At 40.8% G+C, this 24623-nt stretch overlaps 1 long non-coding RNA gene across 12 annotated transcripts in view; it reads left to right on the top strand.

The window, feature by feature from the left end:
* Positions 1–24623, top strand: part of LOC144037480 (uncharacterized) — a 70105-nt gene that overhangs the window by 31360 nt on the left and 14122 nt on the right. For 5 of the 12 annotated variants that reach the window (XR_013288910.1, XR_013288912.1, XR_013288917.1 and 2 more), the window contains 8 exons: positions 1449–1538; positions 10470–10726; positions 10792–10836; positions 11012–11103; positions 14000–14098; positions 20925–21820; positions 21919–21999; positions 23229–23276. This is a non-coding gene — a long non-coding RNA (uncharacterized LOC144037480). Of the gene's footprint in view, positions 1–1448; positions 1539–10469; positions 10727–10766; positions 10837–11011; positions 11104–13999; positions 14099–20924; positions 21821–21883; positions 22000–22994; positions 23014–23228; positions 23277–24623 lie in introns of all 12 variants that reach the window. The other 7 variants (XR_013288913.1, XR_013288915.1, XR_013288907.1 and 4 more) reach the window with 7 other exon arrangements.

Raw genomic sequence — 24623 nt, 5'->3', positions numbered from 1 at the left:
AAACAGTTGGCTTGCACTTTCTTTTAACATGTCTAGCTTCACAAGGGGATATCCCCTCCGGGTGTGTGTTGTCATTTTATGGGTGACAAAAGCACGCTCATGCGTTTGTACACCGCCGCCGGTTAATTAGAGCTCAAAGCACTCCTCTCTCCTAACGAATTGGGGGGGGTAATTAAAGAGCCTCTGGATTCGGGCGTGTTTGTGAGTTGTTTCTAATTAAGCCCCAGCGAGCTGATTTAGCCAATTAGCTAACGACTCAACGTCGGGCACCAAAGCATTCCAACCTCATCGGAACACAGGAAGTTACAGTGTTCCCACATGTCCCTGGCAACGCTCTCATTTCCTCAAGCATTAATCACCAGAGTTACAACTGTCATGATTGTGACAGAGGCAGGAGAGGAGGGTGATGAGGTGACACTGTAACCTTCAGTGAAAATGTGGGATGCTCGTTATCATCGTGCTCTCGTTGAATGATGAATGTTGAAGACTGCAGGTCATATCAGCTAATTGAGGCTAAGTTCATTGTCGAATCAGTTCAGATATACTTTTACATACTACCCTTCGAGTGGCTGACTCGGGGGTCGGCAACCTTTCCTGTCCAAAGAGACAATTTAGGCCAAATAAACAACCAAAGATCTTTCTGGTGCCGCAAAACATTTGAAGATTGTGATGAAAGAAACAGTGTGTTAGTGTTAGTCAAATGTACTGAAGGCCCAAGAGCTAATTAGATCAGCACCTGCCACCAGATCAGAAAAATAGGCAGCATCCAATAAGTTTGTTCTACCTTTTATCTTCCATTTTAGGATTTATTTTTCAAATTTTTCATGCTTAGTTTTTCATATACTTTTTGACTTTTCTACCTAACTATCAAATTTGACGTTATTGGCAATTTTGTGGACAATTTTGTGGACAATTTATGGTAATATGGGAGATTTCTTCTTTTGTTTTGGGACATTTATGGTTACTTTTATAACATTTTCTTTCCTGCCTTTTCTTAAATCCCTTATCTGATTTTATAATTTATACAAATGTATTTATTTTGCAATGTAGTGGGCATTTTATCGTTATTTTCAGGATTTCTTCTTTTGTTTTGGGACATTTTATATTTGCTTTTTAAATATTGTACTTTCTGTATTTTATTTAATAAATTTTCTGACGTTTTTTTTATTTTTCGCAATTCCAAATACTTTTTATGGTAATTTTTTTGGCTTCTTTTGTTTTTGGATGGATAATGGTTACTTTTTTTGCCATTTTTAAAAAACTTTTTAATCCACCTTTTGTCTCTCTTTTTCTGTTAACTTAAAATTTTGGACTATTTGACAGAGTATTCATTTTTTTATTGAAATAATTATTTCATTAAATTAATATTTTATCTAAGAAAAAGAAAAAGAAATATGTAAAAAAAAAAAGTATTTATACTTATACTTATAATTGTCTAATTGTTTTAGAGATCTTCAGGGAGCCACAGGAAGGGGACTAAAGAGCCACAGGTTGCAGACCCCTGGACTAACTAAAGTGGAAAAAGAACCAGCATGAAGGTAGGTTCTCTACCATTACCAAGTCAATACCGTTTATTTCAGGTACTTGTCAGGAGCGGGATTAGAACCCACACCTCCATTTGGAGACAATCACGAAGCATCTAAGAGAGGATTTATCACAGATTAAATGTTGATCGGCCTCCCTTATGCTGATTTCTCTCATATCATTGATAACTCAACCTCCAAGCGAATCTGATCCACATTCATTTCCGCACGGCTTTATCCACTAAATAAGATCCTCCTATCCATCATTGAATAGTGTGACAGCTTGCATTAGAGCTGGAGAGGGAGATGGGCAAAAGATACTTGAATGTGAATGTTTGCCTTTGGAGGAGGATACGCGCGATGCGCACGGCGACATGGCCGCATGCCTTCAGATGATAGTTAAGAGAGGAAGAAGAAAATACTATCTAGAGCTGAGTACTGTTGCCATCTCTGACAGATGTGTCAGTGCAGGAGACAGAACTGAGCACGGCCGGTAATTTGACTAGTTCCCTTTCCTCCGCACCATTTGACAGCGAGGCGACAGAGCGTTGAATATTCAACACGTCTTTTCTCCGGCCTATGGACGCACACGTACAATTATAGAAACGCATGCGTGAACACACACACAGCTGTGAAAGTGTCCATTTTGCATCCTCGACCTCGGAGGATAGTGACAGTTGAGATGTCACAGGCTCGGCCAGCTGTTTATACTTGTGAGGAAGAGGAGTGTTGTAGATTTGGGACATTGTTATTACAAGAAAAACTTAAGGGCAGTTGCGGTAGCACACAGTTAAGTGTAGTTAGCGTTAGCTTTAGCCAGGTAGCATGAAAAATGCACACTTGCATTGTTTGCAGCCTGTGTTTCTCCTCCATCTCATTTGTGGTGGGCGATAGTGATGTAACGATATCCAAACATCACAATACGGTAAATATCACGATATGAACCTAACGATACAATAATTATCACAATATTTTGAGGAGGTTGCTGATGTAAAAATGAAAATAAAATAAAAAATCCTTACAATATTGTGTAAAAAGTGACGATATTGCAAGAAAAGAAATACATTTACTGGTATGACTAATTTATATGAGAGATAACTGCTGCAGTGGCCAAAACATTCCTACTTAAAATTAAACTGCATTAATAAAGTAACCACCAGAGGGTGCTAGAACTACACAATTGGAATACAACCTCACGTTTGTAACAGATGCGTTGGTTTTAGTATGGTGACATGATGATGACGACGATGTTGTGGCAAAGTTAATATCGCGATATTAACTCGACCAAAATAGTAATATTGAAAACATTGCTAATTGTTTATTAATTTTTAATAATTCTCAATAAACAAAAGTCCACTGAAGGGAAGAAATTTAATTTAATTTTTTATTGTATTTTCTTAACACACATCCTAAGGATGTTTGTGTTTGCTGTCTCTAGTAATCAAAACGTCAGCAAGAGGCAGACACATTGTGAGATGACTTCTCCGAAAATGCTTAATCTCTGTCACGGACCATCTTTGGTTGCCAAACCTTTCATCCGTGCGCCTGTCTCGCTGTGAGATGTATGATGACTGTTTTTGAGCCACGCTGGCCGATTGTTCCCACTCTTTGCCCAAGATTGAGCATCTTCTGTCTCAGAATCTCAAATCAAACTCAAAAAGCCTGCATAGTCACTACTGTAAGCCATCCTTTCAGCATTTTTCAGCTGTGTGTGTTTGTGTGTGCGTGCGTCTTATTTTACCACTTACTTTCAGAAGATGAACGAGGGACGTTTTCGTCCCATCTCGCACACTCTCATCCTTCCTCCCGGGCCGCTTTTCTCACCATTGCATTCGGAAAAGCCTGACCCAGTATTACAGTGACATTATGGGGCCACTTACCACCCTGCTAAAATAAACCCGTGAAGGAGTAGCGTGACAGAACGAGGTTACGGCACGCCGTCGCGCAAATTGATCAAACAAATAAACGGGGAATGCGTTTTGAGTGTGGATTCCTCTCGTCTGCTGTCCTGGGTGTTTGTCTGCACTCAGTAACATCACGCACGTAGAAGTGTTTAAATCCATTTCACATATCTGCGTTAAATCATTTTCCCTTCTTTTTCTCTCAGGAAAATAAACTCACTGTACCTTTCACGTGTTCCCTCTCAAAGTGCCTTGACACTTTGTTCTTGGAAAAGGTAGAAACGTTTACTTGGGTTTCCAATAATAAAGCACTAAAAATGCTGGGTTGTTTTTCGGACCCATTCGCTGCTTAGCTGTGGATTTGGAGGAGATTGGTTAATTGTTTTGAGCCCATAGGTTGGGTGTTAAAGATTGGATTTGGGTGGACTGAATAGCTGAAGCCGGTTGCCATTTTGGGCAGTTTTGTTATGCACTGAAGTTGAAGTAGATTTAATGTGACTTTCTTAGGAAATGTTTGGTGAGTTGCTTCTTCATAGAAATGGTTTCTAATAACATTTTTATCATTTTCAACTCATGAGCATGGATGTTTTTTACCCCTTTGTTGTGTGCTGGGCCAACTCCACAACCCAATACACTGGGTTATCTATTTGATCCTATTTGGATTACTTTTGCCCCAGCAGTTTTAAGAGTCGAAGACTCTATTTGGAGGGACAGCAATTGGCTTCAACGTGGAATTACATTCTATAAATTGCTGGGTCAAAGATAAGCCAATATTGGTCAAAAATTGGATTGACCCATTTTAGGTCAATTTGCCCAAACCAAATTTTTGGGGGAAACAAAACAACCCAATGTTAGGTCAAATAGACCCAAGTAATGGGTCAATTCGATTTTTGACCAATATTGGGTTATTTTTCACCCAGCAGTTTTAAGGGTGTCGACTGAAGACATTCAATTCTGGATTTGGACTTGCCTGTACAATATAAAAGCCAAAAAACAATGATGGCTTCAAAGTCTCTGATTAGTTGGGGCCTGAAAGATGAACCCCGATACAGCTGGGGTTGTCTGTCCAACAGTCTCATCCACCTGATTGGATGCCACATTAAAGGCCCTTTGCACTTGTGTCTTGCACTTCAAGTGAACTTAACTGATCATGCAGACAGCAACACAAAGCAAAACTTTGTTGTCTGTGCTTGATGAACGGTTGATTCATGCAAATATCGCAATCTCTCTGTCATCTACTTTATTAGTCGGTTGCCATGGCCACTGCCAAGAGGCCAATTCCGCATGCAGGTAACATCTCGCTTAAGCCCGACGATGACAGCGCGACTACTGATGCGGACGGCTCCTCATTGATCCGTAATGAAGCCGCAAGACGAATGGACGGCAATGAAATTTGAAGACGTTTGACGAATGAAATAATGAATGTAGGCAATTGAGATTCCACTTCATTATTTATTCACCCGCTCTTTGACGTGTCTGCATCTTCGAATTAAACGTTGCACGGAGGTGTGTTGCTTTTCAAGTGAATCTGAGCGTGCAGATAAGTAACTCCGTGAGAATATCAAACCTCAGAGCAAGTCTCTTGTTGTTTTCCAGCTTGGCTCACACACATCGTTAATAATATGAAAGATTTACTTTCGTCATGGGGAGTTACTGTAGGTCTATGATCCTCTTCCCATATATGACTTGCTCTGAGGGTGAGAAAATAGTTTTCTCCTTTTCCATCTGCTGCATGCTGTGTGGAACCTTTCCTGTACGCGCTGTCAGCACCTTGAGCCTTTCCAGGGAAAACAAGCAACACTTTAGGATCTTCACCCTCAAGCGCTGGCACAGTCTTCCTCCATGAGCGTCAGGATTTGTCATAACTGCCAGTCCAACTTAGACTTGACACTCTTAACCACATGGAAAGTTTCACATCATAAATTGGATGATATAGAGGCTCCTGGCTTATATCAACAGAAGCGATCAGCAAAACCCAATCCATCTAAAGGTCTATACCATCTATGTTTTAAAGAAACATTCCATTTGCTATCTTTTAAGTTTATTTTTTAATCAGTCAATTGGGCTATTTGAAAGGGTTGCAACTAGTCCCTCTGCAGTTTAGGAACATCTTTACCACACTTAACATGGAACAAAGAAAGCGAATGAGAGTTGCCATAGGACATTAGAAAGAGTATGTTTAAGGTAAGGACTATAAGTATATGTTTTAGGGCTGTCAAACGATTACTTTTTTTTTTTTAACTAATCGCACAATTTTCTTTTATTAATCGCGATTAACTCTTTGACTGCCAGACGTTTTCAGAAACGGGATGTCGCCAGTGCCAGCCGATTTAAGCATTTTGACTGATCTTTCAAGGTCCACAGAAAATGTTGTGTTTGGACTATGGAAACACACATACTACAAAATGAAAGATTGAACTCTCATCTTTCATCAGAAAAAAAAGTTTGTTTCTACCTTATTCCGTTCTTCAGTAATCAACAATAGAAAATGGTTATTTTCACCGAAATGCTCTGTTTTGAAACAAAAAACGGAGAAAAAGAGCTTTTTGTGAAACGATGTTATTTCATGCACTCTAGTGAATTGTACACTTCTTTTTGTCCATGAATGATGCCACAAACACCTAAACAGTGCTTTACTTCTGTAAAACGCTTTCACCAACAATGAAAAAGTGTTTTTAGTTTGCAAAATACGTTTATTTCCATTCAACAGTGTAACAATTTGACAAAACAATTTCGCAAACTATTTACAAATGTGTGCAACTGTGGTACTATTTACAATTATGTGGATGTTTCAAATACAGTTTTTCTTTTTGTAACGCTCTCCTGCGTGCAAGGAGAGGGAGCAGGATTCGCACTACAGATTACTTTCACTTTCATTGTCCGTTTCGCGTGCAGACGTTACACTTTCTTGACGGCCTTTTTTTCCGGGGAATAAATAGCAAGTAGCAGACTGTACCCACTCCTCCGATGAATATGCATTGGACTCGGGGCACTCTTCGTCGTCCGATTGAACGTCCGCCTGAGCGTGCTCGCTTGTGCTCTGCGTTTTCCGGTGTCAGCATCGCTAGCCCGTGAACCTTTATGACGTCGTCATAGCCGCCGCGTCAACGCTTCCAACTTCGCCGTCAACCTCGGAGTCACCATCATCATCATCGATGATGATCATCGTCGTCATCAATGTGCTCTTTAGCGTTGAAAATTCCCAACTGTGAGCTGCTTGCAACATTGTCCGCTTCCTCCTCCATCTAGCTCCGCCTAACGTATTGTACTGCCGCGTCAATGCTTCCAACCACGGAGTCACCATCATCATCATCATCGATGATGATCATCGTCGTCATCAATGTGCTCTTTATTGTTGGTCGATGCTTTTCGTCTTTGAAAAAAACGGCTCTAGCGTGAGCTGCTTGCAACCGCCATTATGGCTTCTTCAGCCATTGTCCCCACAACACTCTAGCCCCGCCTCACGTCTTCTGCTGACGCCCACCCGATCTTGTCAAAAGAGTCATCGCTGCCCTCTAGGGGCCAAAAATAGTCATTGGGCTCACCAGACCTGCTTGAAACTTTCAGGACAGCTCCGCAAGCCTTCCCTGCACCCGTTTCAAAAAAAATAAAAATAAAAATGGGTGGACGTCTTTGGCGCTCCTCCGTAGGTTTTTGCAGAACGTCATTTAACGTCTTTGGCAGTAAAAGAGTTAAGTCATTAGCTCCCAAAGACGCATTTATGTGTTTTTTACGTTGTTGTTTTTTTATGCTAGAGCATACTGAAGGCTTTGATGCGGCCTCTGAACTGAAGAGAGTGCATGAAGCAATGGTAGTTATTACAAGAATGGCCAGCAGGTGGCAGCCGTGTATAAGAGATCAACCAGGGCCATGTTGCAACAAACTGCTTCCCCCACTGTTTTAAACAATTTGTGAATAATGATGAAGCTTCGCTATATTCTAATGCTAATTGCTGCAAAATAGAAACGGATAAAAATATATTTTTTTCTGTTGAAAGAAGAGACTCTAAAACTTTCTTTTGGTAGATGTTGTTTTTAGAGTAATAGAGCACAATATTCTGTGGGCCTTGCAAAATAAATCAAAATCCAGTAAAATAGTCAGGAGCGAAGGGGTTGCTTCAGTGAAAATAGCTGGGAGGGAATGAGTTAATCGCATTTTATGCTTCTAAATTTTTCTTCAAAGCTCATAACAGTTTATAAAAGTAAATACAACTGAGTTAAATTTTTACTTTTAACTATCTAAATTAATTGAGTTAATGCTTTAATTTTGACAGCCCTATTATGTCTTGTATAATAATATTTAGACTATACTTCTATAAATATAAAATATCCCTCTCGATATTGATTTGACCACATTCAGAGTGACTATAATGATGTGTTTATGCATACAAGTAGGATCAAATGCACTCTGCTGAATAAGGCGGTGGACGTGTGTGTGCTTGATTTTTGTGCTTGTGTGAGCACGTCTTTGATATGCCGCCCGTGCAGGTCTCCCTGTTGCATCGTATCGGAGATCATTGCGCATCCATCAGCATGCCGTTAAGCAGAGGCCAGCGAGGATATGAAATGGCTCTCACTTTGAGGCCGCTGTGGCTGATCAATGCTTATAAACATTTCATGTCATAATCGGCCATGAAGCGGCACAATAACGCGCCGCAAGCGCCTTTTCGGGCACGGATGGCGACGCACGTGAATGCACGAGCCTTCGGTGTAACATCTGCGGCGCTTTGGGTGTGTTTTACGCAACGTGGCGACAGATGAAGGGCAGACATGAGTACGCACACGTTAGTTTGTCTCACACACAATTAAACAAAACACACTTTCAAGCATTTAAGTCATGCGCCTGCTCAATGTGTGTGTCGGCCTGATTAGTGTGCGTGTTGCGAGGGTGTCATCTGGGGACGGCTTTAGAAAGTAAGCCAATTTATACAAGGTATCCCAGCTTGAATTAGCGGCTAATGACTCTATTAGCTTTCATTTTTGCACCGAGGAGATTTGCCTGCATAAATTAGGGCACGATCATCGGCAAAGTGTCACGGCCAAAGGACAGTTTATAAATACAACAGCCGGGCCCTGTCAGCCAGGCCGGCCGCTGATATAGACGTCTCTGCAGACTTTGTCGTCGAGCACAACAGACTTGTGCCAGTCACCGAGTGACAGGGGACTGCGGGGGCCCAGGGGGGAGCTCCCTCGCCGCCGTCCCTGAAAAGGTCAACTTGACGCGGGCACGGCACATCGACCTGCCCCCCTGTCGGCCCCGCTGATAAAAATCAGATAAACTTAAGACCACGTATCGATCGGCGCCGCGCAGCCTTAGGCAAATGTTGGCCGAGAACCGCCTCCTCCTCTCCTGTGCATATGATTACACGCAAGCAAATTCCAATCATGCGGCGTTGAAGGCCGGGGGATTAGACAGCGAGATGGGTGAGGGAGCGAGTGAGGAAGCAGACTTTGTTCTTTTCAGAGGGAAAGGGGAGTTATTAAGAAGCAGGATAGAGGACAGTAAGATTAATCGCAGCAAATCTGGCAAAGACGGGAAAATTTCATTAAGTGTGGGAGCTAAATGCTCGTACAAATGTGTGTGCGCAATGAAGAAGGTAAGATCACAACCACCGTTAACGTACTTGAGAAACGTTACAGTGCAGAGAAAATAGCCACTGGAACCAATGTCATTCAGTCCAACTGCGGACGCCTTTGACATGTGGATTTCACGATGATATGCGCTTGGCCTCATGGGAAATGTGGTTCTTTCAACTGAAATTAAAGAGAAAACAATACCGCATATGTCGAATGGTGACGCCATAATCAACAAAAAACAAATGCTCATTTGTGCTACTTTAACTCTCAGCACAATAGAAAAGTATTTTTTTTTTTTTTTTTACTTAAAGTGACACTGTGTAATCTTTAACGCCATCTAATGGTGAATAATTCATTACATTTAAAACCTCACGATTGATTTCAATAATATGCAAAAAAATATGTTCATACATTTAAAATAATATATATAAGCATAGGTCTAGTAATCATTAATTATATGACATGGCTGGAGCATCACCTTGCAAGAGGCTGACATGTTTTGCCGCCATCTTCCTGCTACGGATGCCCAAACGACACTTTTGCGTGCGTAGCTAGCCCTGGTGGTGCTTTAACTAGCTTTTTATTTTATTTTATATTTTTTATTTTTACTAGCTTCTCTCGCTAGCCGTTCTTATTAGCCATTCCAGCCTATGGCTCCGACTAACTCCCGCTAGCCGCTCTTGTTAGCGGCACCGGCTAAATCCGGCTCGCTCGATCTTTTGTCGTCGCTCGCCGGGCTTTACGCAGGCAAGTCACCGTCGCTCGCTGAGATGCTCGTTCGCTCACGCAAAATAAGAATTGGTGGTAGGCTTGCAAAGTGTGTGTGCGTGCTTCAAAATGCATGCGCTTTGGCTGCATTATAGCGACATCTAGTGGTAAACTATTATACAGTCACTTTCACAGAGGAAAAATTGGCTGATTTTTTTTGGGGGGGGTGACTTTTTGGGTGTTTTGAAATGTTCAAATGTAATTATTGTTTTATGTTATGTTTTCATATGTAAACAAAAGATTTTATTGCATATAGCGACATCTAGGGGTCAACTATCACACACTGTCACTTTAACAAAGAGAAAAATTGGTACATTTTTTATTTTTTATTTTTGATGGTTGGAAATGTTCAAATTTAATTATCATTGGTTTATGTTGTAATTTATATGTACAAAACGTTTTGGGGGGCCAATTTTGGCATCACATCACATTGTTATAAATTACGACTCTACTTTGAAAACCTAGTACTATTTCGAAACCCCACTTGGAATCCTTACTTAAAACCCTAACACTACTTTAAAAGCTAACACTACTATGAAACCAATTTTGAAACCCTACTTTCAAAACCAAACCCTAGACACACATAAGTGGTTAGTGCCCCCACAATAGCTTTTATTGTGTACTAGAAATCTTGTTATGCATTCAGACCATGCATGGACAATTTCCATCCATCCGTTTCCCGTAATGCTTGTCCTCATTAGGGTCACGGGTGAGCTGGAGCCTATCCCAGATGACTTTAATCGAGAGGCACAGTAAACCCTGGACGAGCAGTCAGCCAATTGCAGGGCAGCATGGACAACTTATTCTGGGGGAAAAAAAGTTCTGTTCAGAGATGGTTCCAAAAAAATGGAGGGCGGCAGAAAGCCAGATGAGTGAGAGCAGCTGCGTTGGGGAATGAAGACAATGAGGGGCCGAGCAGCAGGAAGGACGCAAAGCCATGCAAGAAGCTCGAGTCGAGGTGAGAAACTCTGATATAGAACTACCGACATCCCTGCTAGATAGTCTTTTTTTGTTGTCTTACAGTGAACTTCAACTGGGAGGGACAAATAAACTGCTGACTCTTTACCGGTGAGTGAATCGTCATCTTTTTGTTTCCTCAAAGTGATGTTAAGCGCGTACAGATGCCAACACTTTCTCCCCAGTCGTCCGACCACACATCCTCTCATGTCTGCTGCCCTCTGCACCCATAACATCTTTCCACTCCAACCCACGCCCACTTTCCTTGTCTGTCTGTTTCTCTCAGGAGGAGGAGCATTACAGCTCGGGGCAAGGAGGTGCTGATAAGGGGACAGGAATGTGACACGAGCTGGGACCGATGACCGCTGATAACATGAGGTGTGTGAGTATGTGTGTGCATGTGAGGGCCATCTTCAATATGTGTGCAGGAACACAGTTATCAGCTCTGTCTATGTCAGCACCTCCATCTGGCCAGCCGTGTGTGTGTGTGCGTCTGGTGAGCAGGAAGTGCAGTCTGGCTTTTGAACCGGTGACATATGCGCACAGCGTTTTGTGTCTTGCGCTCTTCTTTTTCTTTGTGTTATCATTATTATTAGCCCTATCATGATCATCATCAATGTTATTATTATTATTATTATTATGATTATTATTATTACAGTACATAAATTTAGTATACACACTCCAAGGAGTTTTGGTTGTCACCATGCCAACATGGGGAAGAGCTTCTGAAGCCTGCCACGTGCAGCTTCAGTCCTCTGCTGCCAACTAGTGGAGAATGTTAGTACAACAGGAATTTCTGTAAAGCCCTCACTCAGTGGCTTGACCCAAGCCTACACTTGGGTTACTTTTACCCAAGGTCGGAGTAATTATTTTGCCCAAGCAGATTGGGTTGAAGATTGGATTTGGCCGGTCTAAAGATACTGAATAGCAGCTACAAATATCATCACCTAATTTAGGTAAATTGCACCCAATTTGGGCTATTTTTAATTCAGTGCGTTTAGAATGAATGCATCCATGCACTAGACCAGGGAGTGTCAAACATACGGCCCACGGGCCGGAACCGGCCCCTCAGGTGGTCCAATCTGGCTCGTGAGGACAGAATACAAACTGTAGTTTTTCAGTAAAATTAACTGTTGCTGTTAATTTTGTCCACTTGAGGGCACACTGACGACTATTTAAATGATTGAAATTTCGCTGTTACCATACTCAGGATTTGATGCAAAGATTTTGCACAAATTTTTGTTCAGAAATTTCCGATTACACTGGAATACGATAATTAGTTATTTTTAACTTATTGTGTCACGGACATACTGGTCCCGAGGTCCGGCCCACTTGAGATCAAATGTGGGTGAAAGTGGTCCCTGCATTGAAATGAGTTTGACACCCCTTGAATACACCGCACAATAAAAACTAATACAAAATCTAATAATGTTCACTTTCAATTAACACTGCCATAAATGTTTTAATACTTATGTAACACTGAGATATGTTTTCTAATTTACTCCTTGCATTATCTTGCAATATTTAGAAGTTAAGAATCTGTTTGTCAGTAGTGGCAAATTTGCTTGACTTGCACTTAAAAAATGTGATTGTTACTTCATCATTCTTTGTGATGTCATCACTAAGTCCAGTGCAGAGAAATATAACGCTGTTGAGTATCAGCCTCCTACGCTATTGCTTTTTATGTTGCCTCTGAAAAGTATGGCATCACATATATCCAAAGCTTGCTTCTACACTGACGTACTAACAGCTCACATACATGGCGCAATTCCACCACATTCCCGGCACTGAAACAACTGCGTGGCCCAAAACACCTCAGCCGAAACGTTGGAAAAGTCGATTTTATCATCCCAAATATATGAAAACGATGTAGATGCATGATTCATAAGGACAAACCCTGAAATAAGTCATTCCAAATAGGTCATAATAATTATAGAGAGTGCTCCTTGTCGGCCATTATCATTCAAGCGCATCTTTGCACTGCAAGGACAAAGCAAACGCTCGGATATAAGCGCGTGTGTGTAGAGGTAGTGTGATAACAGATATAGTTTAAGGTCAAACTAAATGGATTTTAGTGTAGTAGAGTTCCTCTCCGGCAAATGAATATGTCATTTGTATTATGCTTTAAAGCTAAAAGACCATTACTGCCAATAACACAATTATATATTTATATACAAAAAGTCATTTTAGTTTAGTGGCATAACACATTTGCGTATCCTGTTTTTTTTATACAACATGCATGTGCGTATATTTGTATTCAAGTTTAAGATGACATGAATTATATTTACACTTACCAAAATGAGTACGGTACGTTAATGTGTTGTGCTATTATCATAAGAGTGACTATCATATTTGACCTTTCAGTGTACATGAATTTGTTAGTGTACGTGACTTAACACATCCACTTCATCACAAGATGCAACGGTAAAGTATGCAAATATAACCAATAAAAAAAGCGGTTATTTCCCAAATTTTATATCAATGATTCAGTATTCAGGCCTCCAAATAAAAGACAGTAGTAAATGGCTAGTGGCTTTAACCTGACCATAAAGTTAAGTGTTCCTAATAGTTATAAATGAGTGGCTGCCCCCTTCCGTTTGTTTATTGGCTGACGCCAGCCCCCCGGCTCTCTCGATGTTTCCCCTCATGCAAAAAGTGGCTGCAAAATGAGATTAGACTCTGACATTGGCCCCACGTCATCCGCCGACGCGGCCGTGCGGTGAACTCTAACCCGGGCCAAGAGGCTCTCTCGTGGGGCAGGCAGGCATGAAAGCTGAGGGCGCTCTCGCTCACGTAGCTTTAGGGGAGCGAGCATGCTTTCCTGGAGGAATTAGTCATTCAAGTGTGCCATCTACTGGCCGAAAAATGGAACAACGTTTCTGTATGCATGAACGCCTGAAACAACAAAATGCACTTTGCCTTATTATTATTATTATTATTATTAAAAACTAAATGTAAATATTTAAACTAAAAAAACAGAATTTAAAACAGTACAAGTTTATTGACTGCTGAGATACTATTTAATACTAAGTACTCCTATCTTCAATTTGGGTAAAGTTTCTGACAAATTTTGACATTTGGCTGCTACAAAAGTCACCCTAAATATCATGCCTTCAACCTAAAAAATACAAAAAAATAGTTATTTTTGTACAGGTGCTACAAACTGTCAACTAAAAGGGATTTACATTTATCAATGTTTTTTTTTGTGTGACAGTGGTAATAGTGGTTCAAGATGTGCTGAGAACTGTCTGTGTTTCCACCACATTTGTTACAGGCTCCCACAAAACCGAGTACTTGTTGCTCTGCGAAGGGTCATTGGGGAATCTTGAAACAGTGAAAATTGGAAATTTGAGGTCATGCAAGTCATACAGAGGTCAGTTGGTGCTATGGCACCTGAGTTTTGTACCTGTAATATATTTTGTGTATAGTTTGTTTTGATGAAGATTTTTTTTTGTTTGTACATTCTTGGCCCAGAACATCTTCTATGTTCACAACATAATATGTACATGGAAAATGCAAAGTACGTTGGTAGTATCTACCGTAGAACTGCATTTTGCGATGTTTCTCGTTAGAAACAGCTTTCGGTATAATAGCCTACAGTGTTTCACTGATGCAAACTACTAAAATGGAAATAGCACTTTGTTGAACTAGTACCTCAAAAAAGTTTCTGAAATATTATAATTTGCATTAGTATACTGTACACGAGGGGGAGAGAGCTGTATAATAAAATAGAGAGCCATTTTACATGCAGCATTTTATTGCACACACTCAGGACTCATCCTGAGTTTAACAGGCCTGAAGACAAAAGGTTTTAAGTGTGTGTGTGTGTTACCGTGATAGGTGTGGACTGCACATGTGGGTTAAGGCAGCATGAATTTACAAAGTTTGTTTTTATTATCTAGTTAGAAATGTATTGTAATTCATTAGGTTCTGTAGTATATTTGATATTGTGATCTTATATTTAACAAATCAATAGTTACCACTTTTAGAGAAAATGATTGGTCTATAAATAGGGAAAATTTCATTTCAGTCCAATTTAGCCATAAAATTGATTGGCAGGGTCTTTTTCAAAAGTTCAAACACGCCTCAAATGACTTAGCGATGAAGCAAGAGAGAGAGAAAAAATCCATACATTGTTTTGTCCTTGCATTGCCCAAACGAGTGAGAGTTCGGGCCTGCAATTTTTTATTTTATGTTATTTTATTTATTTATTCATTTATTTATTTATGTATTTATTTATTCATTCAGTCATTCATTATGTGCTCTTCACTTATAGCTCATGTCAAAACCACAAAACTATACATTTGGGGTAGGGAACTCCAGTCCCCCCTGATGGATCATTATCAGGCTTCTCTAGGTCCAGGAGAGTCACTCTCGAGGACCGGATTCCCTACACCTTGTGTAATCGATGCACCATGTAACTCAAAACTGCTTCAATAATTGATTATATACATATATATATATATATTTAAATATATTCAAGGTTAACGTAAAAAAGAAAGGTGATTAAAACTACTCTACTTGACATATTTTCCCTCACAATTACGAGAGATAAGAACATAATCCGAGTAGAAATAACCAGTATACTGAAATACAATTAGTTGCTATAATGTTTCAAAAGAGTAAAATTAGAGAATATAGATGATGGCGAGTTTTACGCTGAAAGAAATTAGCTACCTTTTTCCCCCCACCAGTTTCTTTTGGTGACTGCAGTACTTCCTGCTAGCCGCTAGATGGCAGTCAAGCCTAAATAGTTGACTGCCACACAAACTCCCCCCCGTGAATTTTGTCAAAGTTCCCCACTGGATTGTGTGGCTTATTTGTTTTCGACCACATTTAGTGCAAACGACGAGACTACATAGTCTTATTATGTTGTAAACACTAAAGTGTGCTAATTGTTGCCTTAGAGTAGCTTTGTGTTGTTTGTTGACAGTACAATCACCACCTGTGTCCATTTTGCTCTACAAATTGATTCCAATACAAACTCCATCTGCATCATCTGGACATAAACATTATACCTCCCAATCATCTGGACTGTCGTCACATTAAAGAGAATTAAATGCAACGTGTAGGCTGCTTGGGGCCCGAGCATAATTAATAACAACTGTTTACCGCGTCGTCGGGGCCACGTTGGTTAATGGTGTTGTTTATTGTGTTGCAGGGGCCCGCCGCTGCCCGCGGCATCAATCCCGGTGTCAGCGGCCGGGCCCCGGTGTCGTCGAGGAGTGATGATCGTGTGTGATTATAACAGAATAAAAGGACGTAATGAAGTGCTTTCCGCCCAGTTATTCTCCTGTCAGCCACCTCCGTGCAGCCTTGATGGGCCTCTGCTCCATCTCATCAACATGCTCTCATTTAAATGTTTTTTTTTTTTATTCCATCATAAGGTTCATAGAAAGTTGAATTGTATAAAATGCTAATAGCTTGACAATGGGGGGCATCCTTTAAATGGTGCATCAATATGTAAATAATAGTATACGTTTCCATATTTGACACTGCTGTATAGATAGATAGGCTGTGCACGCACTGGAGAGAAGGAAAAAGGTGGGGGACTAATAGAACCGGTTGGTGGTGATTAATTGAAGAAATAGAGAGTTGATTGTAGTAATTAAACAAAACAAGGTAAAGCAAACGACTGGGCTGCCATCTGGGCCCGCAGGCAGAAAGCACATTCATTTACCCACTGCCAAGCACGCCATTTATTTATCCATATGAAGATAGCAGGGAAGCGGCCGGGGTGTTTAGATGGCGGATTTGTATTCCTTAGACATAAAGTGAGGAAATATTTGCTTCCAGAGCAAGATTTGGTTCAGTGATGAGGTAATATTTTGAACCTGTTCCTATGCTGCAACATTGACTACGATTGCACATTCGAATGGGATCTGATAACGGAATTATGACACTTTGGAATAGGAGATGTTGTTCTGTCTGGTGGCGGCCAACTCATTTCACAACAAGCAGCATTTGGGCACATGGTAAACAACTTGAAAAAAATAAAATAAAACTCCAGTTGAAACTTACTGTCAAAGTAAACATGAAACAAAGAGAATTACCTACATGTGTATTTAAAAAACAACAACATAGCTTTGCCTTAAAGTCAGCTACATAATGGAAAATGCTATAGACATTGCAGAGTAAAGCAACAGATATATGATCACAACGACGGTTAATAAAACAACAGCAGTGTTACAGATATTGTGAAATTATCTTAACAGGCATGTATGATTGTTTAAAAAAAAAAAAATACATAAATTGGCTTTAAAATGTTCAAAATCTATCTTTGATTATTTAAAAAAAAAACATAAGATTTATAATCGTCAATATACTGAAACTTGAAAATAAAATAAACTAAATAATTCTTCCCTAAAAAATTACAGCCATGATCGTGGAACCAATAAAACTGCAATGCGGTTTCAGTCAAAACACTTAAGAGCATCTGCTCATTGATGTACTGCTTAAATCAGGACATGGGAAATTAGGAACTTTGGGAAGTTGGTCTTAAATTTAATGTCAGAAGATATTAGAAAGTCTTGAATTTAACTTGCCTTAAAGCTACTGAACACAGAAAATTTAAATCCAAATCACTACTGCCACCTGTGGCCAAAAAATGAAACTGCTTTTTCCCATCTTAACATACTCATGCACACATGAAGTCACATCCGCAGACAGAGGGCGGGAAATTCGAACCCGAATCCAATCAGAAAACTATTGGCCAGAGACTTGCAGGTGTTCCCATTATGAACAGCTAAGTAATTAAAAAATGTTTCCGTCATAAATGGTTAAATAAAAAGGCTATTGTAAAGATATTTTTGTGCAGCCTTAAGCTAACCCCGAATACTCACCAGCATATCTTCTTTATCTTTATCTTCTACTTTATTAAAGTAAGATATCCATGACAGTATGAAAAAGAGCATTCATGTCTTTGCATCACAGAAATTGTGATGCAGCTTTTACTTGTAGGTGTACCTAATATTGTGGTTGTTGAATCAAACAATTTAATAATATATATTTAAAACTCAGTCAAAATAGGAAAACAAGCAAAACTGGTAATGCATACTTGCAAAAGATCCATAAAAGTATTGTATGTATATCATAATATGTGCAAATGCATATGAATGTTTAGTTTTTCAAGCAACAGCATGCCCGCCTTTAAAACAAACAATTATGTTAAATGCGTATGTTTGTCTGGCGCATATATTTGCATATGCATTCATGACATCACATCGCAGTGTGATCATCTCGGCCGCTTTGGCGGATCAACACCGCCGCCGAGTGATGCTATGATGGAGATTAAATGCGCGGAGAGGCGGAACAGAAACACAGATGGAGCTAAATAATTAACAGGCGCGCATTTCGACAAGCACATGCATACATACACTGGCGCGTGTGTGTGTGTGTGTGTGTGTGTTATTTTTGAAGTCACTCAACCATTGGGTAAATCAGGTCTCTTCATTTTTTTTCTTCTTTTTTCCGGGGCCCTTCAGAGAGGAGTGTGAGGGCTGTGGTGTGCGCATATGCAATTGCTTACATTATATGCTGCAATGTTTTTCCAATGGGCTGGAACATATTAAGCTGAAAATGAATAGCGGGTCTCCTCGACACCATGTTGCGCCGTGGCTTAGCCTTCACTTCCTCTTCTGCCTGTGCTCCATCATTGCGACAGCTGTCACTTTTAGAGCGCCTGTCGCCTTGTGCGTGCGTGTGTGTGTGTGTTTTTTTGTTTGCCATGTGCGCGTGTATGTGCAGTGGCCTTCTGCAGGTCATGTGTGCAGACAAAAGGCTCACATCTGCCTGACTCTGGCTGCAAGGGAAGCCATGCACATCTGTTTGGTGTACAAAGCAGGAAGCCGTTCAAATGATGTGCATAAACGCCCTCATCGTAAATACGACGTCTCTTATGTAGCCCAGCAGGTACATGGTGTATGCATTAAAGCGTTGCTGTTTGGATACGTTTGTACGTATATGTGTGTGTGGTCACATATGCATATTTATGCATTTGTGTGTGTCAGACACGGGTGGGCGGGGTGGTCTCATTGGTATGCTGAGTGAATCCAGTTCCCCTGTGGTGCTGGGTGGGATAGGAAGCATCTGTCACCTCTGCAGAGATCCAGCATGCTGCCGACGACTTAACCCTTAAAGTGCTGCATCACCTGAGGGCGAGCGAGAGGAGGGAGAGAGATAGCGACAGAGCGAGCGACAGAGGAGAGGGAGGGAGATTTCTATTGGCGGAACCCACCAGGTGGGCGGTGCTACTGACAAACTGTGATGGATTAAAGGGAGGAGCCAATGAATACATGCATGACCTATCCTGCTGGGGGGGTGTGGCCTTGTTGCCGTAGGAACCTAATACCTTGCTGATCTATTGGTGGGCCGAGGAAATTGCTGACATATAGCTCTGCCTCACTGATTCCTCTCTATCTTTCTCTCTTTCGACTCACCCTTAGGCGCACACGTACACACAGTGTTGTGCTCTGCCCGGCAGGAGTGTGTTTATCTATCTATCTATCTATCTATCTATCTATCTATCTATCTATCTATCTATCTATCTATCATTTACTTACATTCACCATATAGCCAGCTAGTTATATTAGCTTGCTTTTTTTAGATTATCTATCGATTGAGCTCACTTTGTAAGCTTACCTATCTAGCTAGCTATATTAGCTAGCTTTCTTAGCTTGTCTATCTATCCATCCATCCATCCATCCATTTTTCTCCCCTCCCGAGTGAACACAAATGAATGTGAAGATTTTTCTGGTTGTTAATGCAGCTGTCAGGAATAATGTCAATGTATGGAATATTTTATGATATAGTCAGCAGAAGAAAGAAACCTCTTTCTCTCCTTTTCAAGCGTGTGTGTATGTCCTCCGGGTGTCATTGAGCTGCGGTATAAATCAGCTGGTGTGCGAAGGTCTAGCTTCGGTAAATTAGCCGGGTTTTAATTGTGTCTGTAATAAATGACTATAATTAGTCAAGGCTCTTCCTCAGCCTTTACCGCCCTGACATAATCATCATCTGAAACCAAACCACATCTCTTTGCCTTCTATATGGCCATACTTCATCTCTTTGTGGCCTGGAGGGACATCAGGGATCTTCTCTTCCTCCAAGGATCCCCTCTTCTTGGAAAACCCAACCAGACAAAGGATCCTCCTTCCTCCCTCATTGTTCGTCTCAGCTTGAGTTTTGTATTAGTATCTGATTTGGAAAGTAGGTGCTTTGACAGATTATTAATGTATACTTCATATGGAGATTATTATGGTGGTACCTCTATTTATGACTGATGTATGAGTTTTGTAGGTGATAGGTGATGTCATTCAATTACCTTTTTGTCTTGAGTTGTGGGCAAAAAAAACTTAAGTAGGAGAATAGTGAAAACGTTAACAAAAACGAGGCTTCAAGCTGTTAATTGCCACTCTTAAATATTAAACAAAGAATTACACATTGCTACCTTAACACCCAATGCAAAAAGCTATATACTTGCTAGCAAGAATAGCATTGCGGTAGCTATAGCAATGTAAGTGGCAAATATTTATGAATACAAATGTAGACAGATTATATAGCAATACTCCCGTTCTTTATCCTCTGTGAAGAATGACTCTTACTGCCGCTTATTGCGTCACTTCATGTTTGATGGCTGTCTTTAATATACTGCCACGTGGTGGCCAAAGTGCACACCAGAAGGAGCACAACGTCAATGGGCATGAAATCCATTACAACCTGTCTAACTCTTGACATTCTATTTAATTATATTACTGTATGTTTACATAAAGTACAATCTTCTAGGTAAGCAGATCCCCCCCCCCCCCCCTTAGGTCCATGCTACATGCGTTTGCAAAAAAGTGTCAACAAATTAACATTATTTTATATTCTTTTGCAATGTCTCTAAATAGTCGCCAATTCTATTGTCTTCTATTAGCGCACTTTGTAAAATCTTAGTGATTAAGCTTCAAAGTGGCCTGACGTATTACACAATGTACAGCAATGTTGTGCGAGAAACATCCATATGATGTCAAGTCCTCAATTTAAAGGCAGCTTTATTGCCAACATGCGCTCCCTTTGTCTTAAACTTTCATGTTACGTTCCAACAAAATGTCAATCAAATTGTCAAACCGTGCCAAGGAGGCTGCTAAACAACTTGACATATTACATTCACCAAACAAATACTGTAAAATCTGTCTAGACGTCTTGTCTTGTGTTCACAGATACAAGTTTGCCACAAAGTGTGAGTACAGGACAAGGCAACCTCTTTGATAATGCAGCTAATCATCAATGGGCGTGAGTGACAAAGGGTGGTCCAGTGGGTTCTGACACAGCTGATGGGCCCCGCCTGATAAGGTAGGACAAAACTGAAAAATGTTGCTGCAGGGGGATCCATGCGCTGATTAGGCCGGCGTTCGATCCCTCCGAGCGCCGATTCATCAGTGTCCACCGGCAGCCGTTGACGGCCTGCTCGGGTGTCAGCGTGGTCACATCGCTGCCGGGACCTCGCCAATCTCTGTCAGGTGGAATAAGCGTCCCGGGGGTTGGGAGGGGGGGGGGGGGACCGTGAAGTCGATCCGCTTTCATCCTAACACCACCAACGGAACGCAATCGAGATGAACAAAGCTGATACAGTTTGCACAAGTGCACGCCTTCAACTGAAGCTGACCCCGCTTGCAGGCCAATCCATTTGGAGATGTGATTTGACCCCCTCAGCGTCACCTTTGTATACGATCAGGGGCACTTTGTCAAGGCGCAGGTAAGAGTGACAAGTCGAATCCAGGGGCGGAGCTACATGGTGGACAGGGGTGGTTAAGGCCACTCCTTGTCCCTCTCTGGCCAGCCCTACAGAGAGGAAAATTATGATATAGCTGATTTTTCAGCCTTTTCCTATGACTACAATATTCTTAGGTGAAGGTGGTTCTACAGTGTGGCATTTCAACAAGCCCCATCAAGTCGAACCACAGTATTGTAATGAGTGCAAATGTGTGAGGAAAAATATCAAAATGACCATAGGCACATTTGTGCTTGTTTTCCAGGGTGGAAGAGGAGCCGGTGAAAGCACATGGCATTGGAATAAATGAAATAGCGTTTTGTTGGAGATTGTACTCAACTAGTGGTATGTAATTATTTTTTTTGTATTGTCTTTATTTCAGTTTGCTACAATCTTAATTTTGTTTAGTTTGTACCATGTGTTCTTGTGTTTTATGTTACAAGGTGGCGTTAGGGTGGGATTAGCGAGAGGCACCAAGATCCACAAGACAAGGGTAATAAAACCAACACAGACTCGGCGATGAAGTGAGTAAATTGCACTTATATCAACTGCGGGAAAAAAAGTAAACAAAGCCTCAATCCTAAAGAGTCAAATTTTTGCCACAATTTTATTTCTGATACAAAGTAAAAATGTATCACCATTTTTCAAGCCTTCATTAAGACAACAGGACTCCTTAGGGCTCATTTTTAGTTATACGTTGTCATGTTTTGCTCAACCTTTCCCAGTAGCTTTCTTTCTAACGGTTAATCCCCATTTAGATTAGAAAACAGATGTGCACATAATAACTGGTTTGTTTACTGTGTGTGTGTGTACTTGTACATACTACTTTTGAGGACCAAAATACGTCTTTAACCAACAGATTGAGGACATTTGTGTGAAGTGATGACATTTTGGCCGGTCCTTACACCTCAAAACCTCTTTTTGAGGGTCAAGACTTGGTTTTAGGTTTGAATTGGGTTATGGTTGAGGTTAGGGTAAGGAATGGGGCTAGGCAATTATTTTTTATGGTTTTTGTTAGGAGAAGGGGCTAGGAAATGCATTATGTCCATGGATGTCTTCACAATTATACAAGTGCGTGTGCGTGTTAGAAAGTTGTTAATCTCTAAATTGGAAAAATCTAACTCAACTCTCCAAATGTAGCATTTTTCCCATATAAAGAACGATTGATGCTTTTTGTCTGTTATCCATATAAATGTGTTGTATTTGTATTTTTTTTAAATGTGGCGCTCAAGGTAAATGCAGGCATAAAACTGAAGTCACTAATAAACAAATTCCGGTCATTAGACCCAACGTACACTACATACTGTAAATAGCTTTTTGTTTGTGGCTTTTTTAAGCCTTACTTTGGTCATTTTAATACATGACTATACAGGGTCGTTTCTCCCAAAAGCTTCCCTGGACCTGTTATATTATTATTATTACTCAGCATGTTTTGATCATTTTGTGTTTGGAGACACTTCATGTTTTAAAAAATTTGGAATCATTTACTATACTTAATTGTATGCTTATTTTTTTTTAGCTTGGACAAAAAAATAGAGGTGAGAAAAACTGTTCATCGTGGAGCTGCTTCTTTTGATGGGTGGAATTGTTCCTCTTCTTCATCCCATCAACTTGTAGCGCAGTCTTTTCTTTCATCCGGCTCCTCTTCCACCCTGCTAGACAAGCACATGAATGCACACTATTACTTTTGTGACTGTTACTTTGATTTTTAATACACACATTTGTACTTATGACCCTGTTCTGATTCTCCAAGGTGCCTCCTGGTCCAACCGGCTCCTTCCCTACCCTGCAACAAATAAACGTAAGTAGTTGTTCTTTGTGCCTTTTAGGTGATCCCAATCCACTGCCGCCCCTCACTGAGGTGTTGTCACCCTGTCCCTGGCAACCCTACTGAAAAATGTCTGGCTACGCCCCTGCTCTAATCCCTCGGCAATCGGCCGCTCATTCATCACTGCTGCGGGGAGGAGGCAAGGGAGGGGAGGGAGTAAAAAAGAGGGAGGGGTGGAGAGTCAGACAGGGCCAACAGTGCAGACAAATGGCCCCCAAAATTCAGTATTAATCAGCTACTGATTTGCTGGCCCTTTATAGCCAATACCACTTAAGGAACGGAGATAGGGAGGAGGTGAGAGGCGGCGGAGCGATGAAGGGAAGATAAGCGTGAGATAGAAAAGGAGAAGAGATAAAGACGGAAAACAAATGACGGAATGACGGCCAAGAAAATGAACGGAGAGTAGCTTATTGGACTCTACTGTTGCGCTGTTTGCCACAAGGTGAAAGGTTGCTTAAGGTGGTCTCCTGAACAGCACACAAACTCACACACAAACACACACACACACATATTGCAAGCCGTCCAACACCCCAACTCTTGTTGATTTGTCACTGGACTTGATCAATAGCTGTGATGGAAACAGAATCAGCTCAGATGGATTAAACGACCCAGTGGTTCAGACGTTATTTTCCCATTAAGAGCAGGCTAATCATTACACACATACGCACTGAAATACACATACTGAAAGTACATATATATTTATGTATACATACATCGCCTTCACTGTACCATTATCACCGTTTTATACACATTGTGACACCAGCTAAAGAAGTCGTGAAGTACCAACAGTGGGACTATTGATTTAGGTTTGTTTTCCTCCCCAACACACATGTTGGGCGGAAACCTCATTGATTTATGGAATGAAAATACGCATGTAGAGCTACTTAATTTTACTGAGTCCACTATTTTAGTGTGACTTGTAAAAAATACAATACTACTGTTTAGGGATGAGTACTCTCGACGGATGCCGCTCTCAGTATCGGCCGCAATTCGTGGCCATTATACAATCAGGAACTAGAAATAAGACGAGAAGACAAAAAAATCCATAAATTTCATGCAATCTTTAGGAAATATTCCTTTAGGACATGTAGGTACCTTTTTAAAATGATTCAAGAAATTGTATGTATAAAAAGTACTAGTCATATCAGTACTTGTTATCTTATCAGTGACTACTCAGTAGTGGTATCGAACTTCTCCGCTTGAAATAATACAGCACAGTGCTTTTTCAACTGCGTTAGAAGAAGGGTTTGGAATTTCCAAAATGTTGTTGTTTAGTTTTGGGGGGCCTTTTTGTTAAAACTCATTATGACCTGAGAGTGG

The sequence above is a fragment of the Vanacampus margaritifer genome, chromosome 17 (genome assembly GCF_051991255.1).
Source record: "Vanacampus margaritifer isolate UIUO_Vmar chromosome 17, RoL_Vmar_1.0, whole genome shotgun sequence".
Lineage (NCBI taxonomy): Eukaryota > Metazoa > Chordata > Actinopteri > Syngnathiformes > Syngnathidae > Vanacampus > Vanacampus margaritifer.
This window is presented reverse-complemented; position numbering and strand designations above follow the sequence as displayed.